A 9,660-nucleotide genomic window follows, 5' to 3' on the forward strand; every position below is an offset into this window, starting at 1 on the left:
AGCCAAACTAACAAAAAAAAAAAAAAAAAAAAAAAAAAAAAAACATTATATATGCATATTTCTTTCTTAAAAATGCTTTCAATTTTGGAATAATTTTAGAAAATTTATTTCAGGCCGGGCGCGGTGGCTCAAGCCTGTAATCCCAGCACTTTGGGAGGCCGAGACAGGCGGATCATGAGGTCAGGAGATCGAGACCATCCTGGCTAACGCGGTGAAACCCTGTCTCTACTAAAAAATACAAAAAACTAGCTGGACGAGGTGGCGGGCGCCTGTACTCCCAGCTACTCGGGCGGCTGAGGCAGGAGAATGGCGTAAACCCGGGAGGCGGAGCTTGCAGTGAGCCGAGATTGCACCACTGCACTCCAGCCTGGGCGACAGAGCGAGACTCCGTCTCAAAAAAAGAAAAAAAAAAAAAAAAGAAAATTTATTTCAACACATTTATTACATTTTAGCTTTTTTAAAAAATTGAGACAGAGTCTCACTTTGTCACCCAGGCTGGAGTGCAGTGGCATGATCTTGGCTCACTGCAACCTCCGCCTCCCAGGTTCAAGCAATTCTCCTGCCTCAGCCTCCCGATTAGCTGGGACTACAGGCGTGTGCCAACACACCTGGCTAATTTTTGTATTTTCAGTAGAGATGGGGTTTCACCATGTTGGCCAGAGGCTGGTCTCGAACTCCTGACCTCAGATGATCCACCCGCCCTGGCCTCCCAAAGCTCTGGGATTACAGGCATGAGCCACCGTGCCCGGCTAAATTTTAGCTTTTATGGGAAAGCTAAAGACAGTACACAGACTTCCTACCTACCCTTCACACAGATTCCCCAAATGTTAACATCTCACATAACTGTGGGGCATTTGTCAAAAATAAGGTCTTAACATTGGTACACTATTAACTCTACTACAGGCTTTATTCAGATTTTACCAGTTGTCCACTAATGCTCCTTTTTATTTTATTTATTTATTTTTTGAAAGAGTCTTGCTCTGTCGCCCAGGCTGGAGTGCAGTGGTGTGATCTTGGCTCACTGCAACCTCCGCCTCCCAGGTTCAAGCAATTCTCCTGCCTCAGCCTTCTAAGTAGCTGGAATTACGGGCATCCACCACCAAGCCTGGTTAATTTTTTTGTATTTTCAGTTGAGACAGGATTTCGCCATGTTGGCCAGGCTGGTCTTGAACTCCTGACCTCAAGTGATCTGCCTGTCTCGGCCTCCCGAAGTGCTGGGATTACAGGCATGAGCCACCACGCCCGGCCTCAATCTCCCTTTTAAAAAAGAATAAACCTTTTAGAATAATTTTAGATCTTTTTTTTTTTTTTTTTTGAGATGGAGTCTCGCTGTGCTCCCAGGCTGGAGTGCAGTGGCGTGATCTCGGCTCACTGCAAGCTCCGCCTCCCGGGTTCGCGCCATTCTCCCACCTCAGCCTCCCAAGTAGCTGAGACTACAGGCGCCCGCCACCACGCCCGGCTAGTTTTTTGTATTTTTAGTGGAGACGGGGTTTCACCATGTTAGCCAGGATAGTCTCGATCTCCTGACCTCGTGATCCACCCGCCTCGGCCTCCCAAAGTGCTGGGATTACAGGCTTGAGCCACCGCGCCCGGCCAATTTTAGATCTTCAGAAAAGTGGCAGATAGAACACAGTTCCCAAACACCCCTCACCCAATTTCCCGATGTTAACATCATATATTAACATGGGACATTTGTCAAAACCAAAGAACCAACATTGCCACATTATTATTAACTAAACTCTAGACTTTGTCCCTTTTTTCTGTTTCTGGATCCAATCCAAGATACCGCATGTCTCCTTAGTCTCCTCGAGGCCATGAGTTTTTCTTTCTTTTTCCTAATCTTGATAGTTTTGAAGAGTCCAATATTTTATAAAATGTCCCTCAATTTGGGCTTGTCTGGTATCTCCCTTGCGTATTTGGAATCAGTATATTTTGATCTGATATTCTGACCCAGCAATTACACTAAGAATTTATTTTACAGATTCCCACGTGTGTGAAATGAGGGAAATTATAAGGCAACTCAATGAAGCATCTTTGTAGCAGCAAAATATAAGAAACAACCTGATGTCCCTCAAGAAGATACTGGTGGCCGGGCGCGGTGGCTCAAGCCTGTAATCCCAGCACTTTGGGAGGCCGAGGCGGGTGGATCACGAGGTCAGGAGATCGAGACCATCCTGGCTAACAAGGTGAAACCCCGTCTCTACTAAAAATACAAAAAACTAGCCGGGCGTGGTGGCGGGCGCCTGTAGTCCCAGCTACTCGGAGGCTGAGGCAGGAGAATGGCGTGAACCCGGGAGGCGGAGCTTGCAGTGAGCCGAGATCGCGCCACTGCACTCCAGCCTGGGCGACACAGCGAGACTCCGTCTCAAAAAAAAAAAAAAAAAAAAAAAAAGAAGATACTGGTGTAATTAATTATGGTATACCTATATAATGGAATACTTTCCAGAAAATAAAATATTTTTACAGCTATTTTTTAAAAAATGGCATGGCCTAGCACAGTAGCTCACGTCTGTAATCCCAGCACTTTGGGAGCCGAGGCGGGCAGATCACCCAAGGTCGGGAGTTCCCGACCAGCCTGACCAACATGGATAAACCCTGTCTCTACTAAAACTACAATATTAGCCGGGCGTGGAGGAGGGCGCCTGTAATCTCAGCTACTCCGGAGGCTGAGGCAGGAGGATCGCTTGAACCCGGGAGGCAGACGTTGCGATGAGCCAAGATTGTGCCATTGCACTCCAGCCTGGGCAACAGAGAGAAACTCCATCTCAAAAAAAAAAAAAAAAAAAATGGCCTGAGTAGCTGGATGTAGTGGCTCACGCCTGTAATCCCAGCACTTTGGGAGGCTGAGGCAGGAGGATCACAGAGCTCAGGAGTTCAAGACCAGCCTGGGCAACATAGTGAGACCCTGTCTCTTAAAAAAAAAAAAAAGATATAGTGTGGAGAGAAAAGTGCAGCACTTTGTAATATGCTATTCTTGGTTTTACTCTTCCTTTTAAAAGAAAAAAAAAAAAACGACCAGAGACACACATATGTAGCTATCTATACACACACACATTCAATGTCTGTTGCCTCAGAAGAAATGACATGGGATTTGGGAAATAGAAGTTAGGAGGAAGACTTACATTTCACTGTTTGGCAGTATTTGAATTTTTTTTTTTTTTTTTTTTTTTGAGAGGGAGTCTCGCTCTGCCGCCCAGGCTGGAGTGCAGTGGCCAGATCTCAGCTCACTGCAAGCTCCGCCTCCCGGGTTCACGCCATTCTCCTGCCTCAGCCTCCCGAGTAGCTGGGACTACAGGCGCCCGCCATCTCGCCCGGCTAGTTTTTTTGTATTTTTTAGTAGAGACGGGGTTTCACCGTGTTCGCCAGGATGGTCTTGATCTCCTGACCTCGTGATCCACCCGTCTCGGCCTCCCAAAGTGCTGGGATTACAGGCTTGAGCCACCGCGCCCGGCCGTATTTGAATTTTAAAACATGTACTAGTATTACTTCCTAGAGACTCTATATCGAAAGCATATACTAACAATTAACACAACTTGTAAAGAACTTGTATTTGAAACCTGAAAGATCTCCTGGGTAGTCTCTTCTCGGCAAGTTTACAAATCAGCCTCCTTGGCGGGAGTGTCAAAGGACTGGTGTTGGAAGCATTAACCCGCGGTGGGTTTCCATCCAACCACTACCCAGACCTAAATGTTTGGTGGATGCTGTTTCATGCTTGTGAGGCACAGTTAGGGGAAGAGAACGAATGATCATCACGGATAAATAATAAAACTAGCTGAGTACACTGCGTGTTAAACCCTTTCTATGCATTTACTCGTGTACTGCCCACACGACCCTGTGAGGTAGATACTATGTTACCCATCTTAGAGATGAGGAAACTGTTACTCAGATTTGACGGAAGTGTCACAGCCAGCAGGTAACTCACAAACGTGGGTTTGTAGTCTGCTGGATGGCTTGCCAAACCACAACTGGGAGGCTGGGGCACATCAGCCCTGAACGGCCTCGGAACAGCGGAGGAAGGCCGTCGGGGCCCTGCAGTCACGGAGCGGCCGCCCGACCTCCTGGACGCTCACCTCACGGCCGGCTTCCGGGATGGGCCTGCGGCGACACACACATATCCCCTGGGACCTGCTTCCCGGCATCCTCCCCGCGCGAGCGCTCACTTCCGGTCCCAAGTAGGCCCAGGCAGAAGCATCACCTCGCCGGCAGCTGCTCCTTGGACTTGCTCTCCGCTGGGAACCCCAGCTCTACACCCCTGCCCACCGCAGCCCCGGTCCTCTCTCCAACACGACCCCCTTACCTGCCCTGCGCCCCCCCACGAGTCCCGGGGCACTTCGCTGACGACCGCCCTCACCTCTTCTCTCTTCGCCTGCCGCGGCCTTTTACAAACGGGGCCAAATTGTTCTCTGTAACGACAATCGTTATTGGTCAGAGCCGCCCACGAGCGGCAAGTAGCCGCCCACCTGAGCTCGCGTTGTCTTATGGGAGTTGTAGTTTTCTCCTTCGGAGACCGCTGAGACTCTAGGGGAATGCGGTGGTAGAACCTACGCCGACCTAGCGGCTGTAAAACTCAGGCTCTGCCTTGGGGCTCGAGTGATTCTGGCAGATCTTACTGCTGACACAGTTCCAGTGCTGGTCTTGACTCTTTCTGGCCTGAGAGAGTCCTATTTCTGAATAGACTTTCGCTGATAATCGATGCGAAAATGGCCTGAGTTGCCGGACGTGGTGGCTCACGCTTGTAATCCCAGCACTTTGGGAAGCCTGGGAGACAGAGCAGGATTCTGTCTCAAAGAAGAAGAAGAAAAAAAAAAGTAAATAGTCATCAGTACTTTAGTTTAGTGGGCAGGACAGGTTTTAAATAAACGACTACATGTATAATTAAATAGAATTAAAAATTATGACAAATGCTATAAAGGAGAAGTATAAGATGGAGTGAGAAGTTAGTGATTTAGATTGTGGGGTGAAGAAAGGAAAGCCTCTTAGAGGAAGTGACTTAAGTGGAGACTTGAAAGCACAAAATAGGGAAAAACTGTTCTTGTGCAAGACCCTGAGAAGGGAGTCTCTCAGCTCCCAATTCACCTTTTTTTGTGAAACATTTTTCCTTTGTTGGCTCAGTGTTAGGCTTTGTCAGTAGAGGGCACTTGGGGAACAATGCAGTGATAGTGGAAAGAAGGCACTTCCTTCATGGGCTCTGGTTCTCTTCTCATACTCAGTGTGGGAGCCAATGGATCAGTGTACAGAAGCCCTAGCAGCGCTCACCTCAGTGGTCCCCAGGACCTGCCCCAGCTGCCCCTCATGTGTCCCACCTGCAGCTGCCTCCAAGGCAGCTTTGGCTGCACCACCCCGCAACTGTCTCTAGAATCGACAGAAAAAATGTACAGGACACTCCATTACATTTGAATTTGAGCTAAACTATTTATTTATTTATTTTAGTATAAGTGTGTCCCATGCAACATTTGGCATTGTATTTTTTATTTTTTTATTTTTTGAGACAGGGTCTCGCTCTGTTGCCCAGGCTGGAGTGCAGTGGCATGATCATGGCTCACTGCAGCCTCAACTCCCTGGGGTCAAATCATCTTCCTACCTCAGCCTCCCAAGTAGCTGGGACTACAGGTGCATGCCACCATGCTTGGCTAATTTATTTATTTTAATTTTTTATGTTGTAGAGATGGAGTCTCACTGTGTTGCTCAGGTTGGTCTCTTGAACTCCTAGGTTCAAGCGATCCTACCACCTTGGCCTCCCAGTGTGCTCAGATTATAGGTGTGAGCCACCACACCCAGCCAAACCAAACTCTAAAAGACCCTAATTAACTGATGAGTGATAGCCGCAGGAAGAATCCAAAACATTACCCTCCTAAGTATTCAATTTATCTTTGCAATATAACTAAAGACTTTGCCTTAAATGGTAGTTAACCTACCTGTATTTGAAAACCTCTTCAAAGACCACTTATTTACTCTGGAATTCAGAAAGGTGCAAAGTCCCTACTTTTTAACCCTTGTATTATTTGTATTGCAACAAATCAGGTGAGAAAGCACTGAAGCCATAGAAATCAGAACTTCTTTCGGTAATTTTCAAAGGCATCTTGAGATTAATGGAAGTACTTACTTAAGGGCACTTGACTACTTTTTGAGAAACCTATCTAAAGATGTTTCATCTTTTTCAAGTAGCAGTTTCCTGCAAGCATAGGAAGGAAAGCTGTGGACTACTCTGTTTCTTCCAAAGCAAAGTCCATTTCTTGAGCTGCCATCATCAGTACTAGAAGCTTCTATCTGTTATGCAAAATTTATATGCCATTTATTTCTGTATTTTCATCTTTTGATCCCTTACCAAATTGTCTCATATAAAAAACAACTTGGCTGGGGGCGGTGGCTCACATCTGTAATCCCAGCATGTTGGGAGGGTGAGGCAGGATTGCTTGAACCCAGGAGTTTGAAACCAGCTTGGGCCTTTTTTAGAGACCCTGTCTCAAAAAAAAAAAAAAAAAAAATTAAACAACAACAACAAAAAAACTCAGACCAAAACTGAGCATAAGATAGAATGCACAAAATCAAATTTTATTTTTTTTCTCAACTTTTATTTTAGATTGGGTGTACATATGCAGCTTTGTTACCTGGTATATTGCACATTGCTGAGGTTTGGGGTATGAATGATTCCATCATCCAGGTACTGAGCATAGTACCTAATGGTTAGTCTCTCAACCTTCCCCCCAGTAGTTCCCAGTTTCTATTGTTGCCGTTATTATTTCCATGAGTACCCAATGTTTCGCTCCCACTTATAAATGAGAACATGGAGTGTTTGGTTTTCTGTTCCTACATTAATTCACTTCAGATAGTGACCTCCAGCTTCATCCATGTTGCTGCAAAGGACATGATTTCATTCTTTTTTATGGCTGCATAGTATTCCATGGTATATATATATGCAAGGAAAATGGCTGCAGGGCAGTCAAGAGTAGGCTGAGGTAAACATCTGGTGCAGCATGACACAGCGGGATTGGAGTGCAGGTGCACAATCCTGTGCATTATATAATCACAGTTATGTAACCATGTTATAAGTGAGCTCATCACCTGGCTCTGAGGTGCATAAATGTATCATTGACACTGTGAGAGGGGGCACATAATAAAGCCATGTCCCACCTGCCTCCGGACCCCCAAGTGTTCTTTCAACTACTTGCCACCCGTCCACCAACTCCCCTCGAACCCCAGCTCGGGTTGGACCCTGACAATTGGTGTAACTGGCAGGATACTGAAGTGAGTGAGTTCTCAGCACCTGACGATCCCTGGTTGGCCATGTGGCTCCAACATGGGTTGTGGTACCTAGCGGCAGCTGTGTTCCTCAGATGGGCCCTGGTAGAAACAGGGGCGGAGGTGGACATGTCCCCCGGGAGCATGGAGAAGGCGCTGAAGCACCTGGAAGCACACAGCACCAAGAAGGAGCGTGCCTTTGCCGGCAGAGTTGGATGGGCATTTTTGACTATGCTGTGGAAAGTGCATGCCCAGTCCCCGTGGGATGCAGCACAGGTAAGGAACCTCCAGGTGCTAGCTGAGTGCCTGGAGGCCCAGATACACAGCTTGGAACAAGAATTGGGAACTGCCATAAGTGCAGGCTTGAGCCTGCCTTCCCGGCCAGAAACTCCCATTCGATCTGATACCGAGGAGGAAGAACCCCTGCTGCAGGCTGACCCTGTGGTCTGCGAGAAAATAGAGCATGAACAGCCACTTGGGCCCCAAGGGCGGGCTCAGGGACCCCCTACCGTGGTGGAGCACACTTCATATAGTGCCTACACCCCCACTGAGTTGCAGGAGTTAGGCAAGTAGCAGGAGCCCCTGCCTGCCTAGATGCTCCGCCTCTGAGACAAAGGAGCTGACAGTATTTCCAGTTCCACTGCTGAGATGGAAAAGTTGGCTTCTGTCACAGCTCACCCCTCCCTCTGTCAGTGGTTGCAGGTGAGCAGGCAGTTGGCACACGGGAAAGCTGACCGCATCCTGATTGAATGGCTGATGGCAGCCATATGGACAGGGTGGAACGATGCCAGAGAAATATCAAAAACTGTGAGTAAATGGCAATCACATGCAGAGCTGGTGGAGGTAATTCGGAAGATGGGTATGTGGCAGGCTATGTTTGATTTGAATACCCAAAGGGCCAGATGATGAATGCTTTACCTCCCACATGAGGGACCTTGTGTTGGGCTCTGCATCCCTGAGTGGTTTTAGCTCTCTGGCTGTTGTCCTTCTCTGTACATGGGGCATAAGGTGACCACCATACCTAAGGTGATACTGCCATGGCAGCTCTTGGGGAAGCAGAAAGCCAGCAGTGTGAGCAGGGAGTCTGTGCCATAAAGAAGGGGAAGGTATCCCTCCCATAGGGAGCCACCCCACAGGACAAAAAGTGACCCCAGCGGGTGACCCCAGGCAGATGTGAATTGATTTGTTATTGGCTGGGGTTGCCTGAGACAAAATTGACAGGCAACCCAATGAAGTGCTGTTAACTTTGTGGAAGCAATTGTCCCTGGAGCAGCAATTCTGGAAAATGCCCAAGAGGGGGCAGGATGATGCTGCTCGACCCAGTCCTGCCGGACACTCCAGCTCAAAGATTACTTGAAGATGGATGGAGGAATAAAGCTTTTTGTGTTTGATTGGGGAACTGGCCAAGGTGCCTGGCTTGGCAGGACACCAGAGATTGGAGGCCACATGTGGAATTGGCAATCCACTGGTACCCCACCGATGTACGGAAGGTGTTGGTGCTGGTAGATACTGGCACAAATTGTAGCCTCATCTATGGGAACCGGGATAAGTGTTTAGGCAAGGCTGCATACATAGGTGGTTACGGAGGCCAGTCAGTGAAAATAAAACCTGTATCTTTGCACCTCGGCATTGGCTGCTTGGCTCCCTGTTTATACACTGTGTATATGTCTCCCATACTGGAATACACTCTGGGGATGGATATTTTGCACGGTCTTAACTTACACACCACAGCCAGAGAATTCAGACTCCGAGTACATGTAGGAAAGCCGGTACTATTGGGACATACGCATCACCTGCCCAGGTTCTGCCACAACCCCGACAGGTTACCTCCACTTGTCAATACTGCTTGCCAGGAGGGCATACGGAGATAAACAAGACTATTAAGAAGCTAGAGGAGGGCCAGGCGTGGTGGTTCATGCCTGTAATCCCAGCACTTTGGGAGGCCAAGGCGGGCGGATCACGAAGTCAGGAGATTGAGACCATCCTGGCTAACACGGTACAACCCCGTCTCTACTAAAAATACAAAAAATTAGCCAGGCGTGGTGGGAGGCGCCTGCAGTCCCAGTTACTCGGGAGCTTGAGGCAGGAGAATAGCGTGAACCCAGGAGGCGGAGCTTGCAGTGAGCCGAGATCGCACCACTGCACTCCAGCCTGGGCGACAGAGCTAGGCTCTGTCTCAAAAAAAAAAAAAAAAAAAAAAAAAAAAAAAAAAAAAGCTACAGGAGGTGCAGATAGTGCATGGCACCCACAGCCCCTACAGTTCTCTGGTATGGCCAGTCAGAAGGCCTGTTGGGACGTGGCAGATGACAGTGGACTATCAAGAGCTAAATAAAGTAACACCCCCTTTACATGCAGCTGTCCTGTCAATCACGGATTTGACAGACCACCTGACAATGGAATTGGGACAGTAGCATTATGCAG

General features: G+C 48.0%; 1 protein-coding gene across 12 annotated transcripts in view; it reads right to left on the reverse strand.

Annotated features, from left to right (window-relative positions):
• C13H2orf42 (chromosome 13 C2orf42 homolog) overlaps positions 1 to 4,450 on the reverse strand; it is a 44,095-nt gene extending 39,645 nt beyond the window's left edge. For 3 of the 12 annotated variants that reach the window (XR_003115389.1, XM_025354999.1, XM_025354993.1), the window contains exon 1: positions 4,071 to 4,366. The gene's annotated coding sequence lies outside the window, so the exon portion shown is untranslated. Of the gene's footprint in view, positions 1 to 3,557 lie in introns of all 12 variants that reach the window. The other 9 variants (XR_003115388.1, XM_025354992.1, XR_003115390.1 and 6 more) reach the window with 7 other exon arrangements.
• Between the last annotated feature and the right edge of the window lie 5,210 nt (positions 4,451 to 9,660).

Source organism: Theropithecus gelada, chromosome 13, assembly GCF_003255815.1.
Source record: "Theropithecus gelada isolate Dixy chromosome 13, Tgel_1.0, whole genome shotgun sequence".
In the NCBI taxonomy this organism is placed as follows: Eukaryota; Metazoa; Chordata; class Mammalia; order Primates; family Cercopithecidae; genus Theropithecus; species Theropithecus gelada.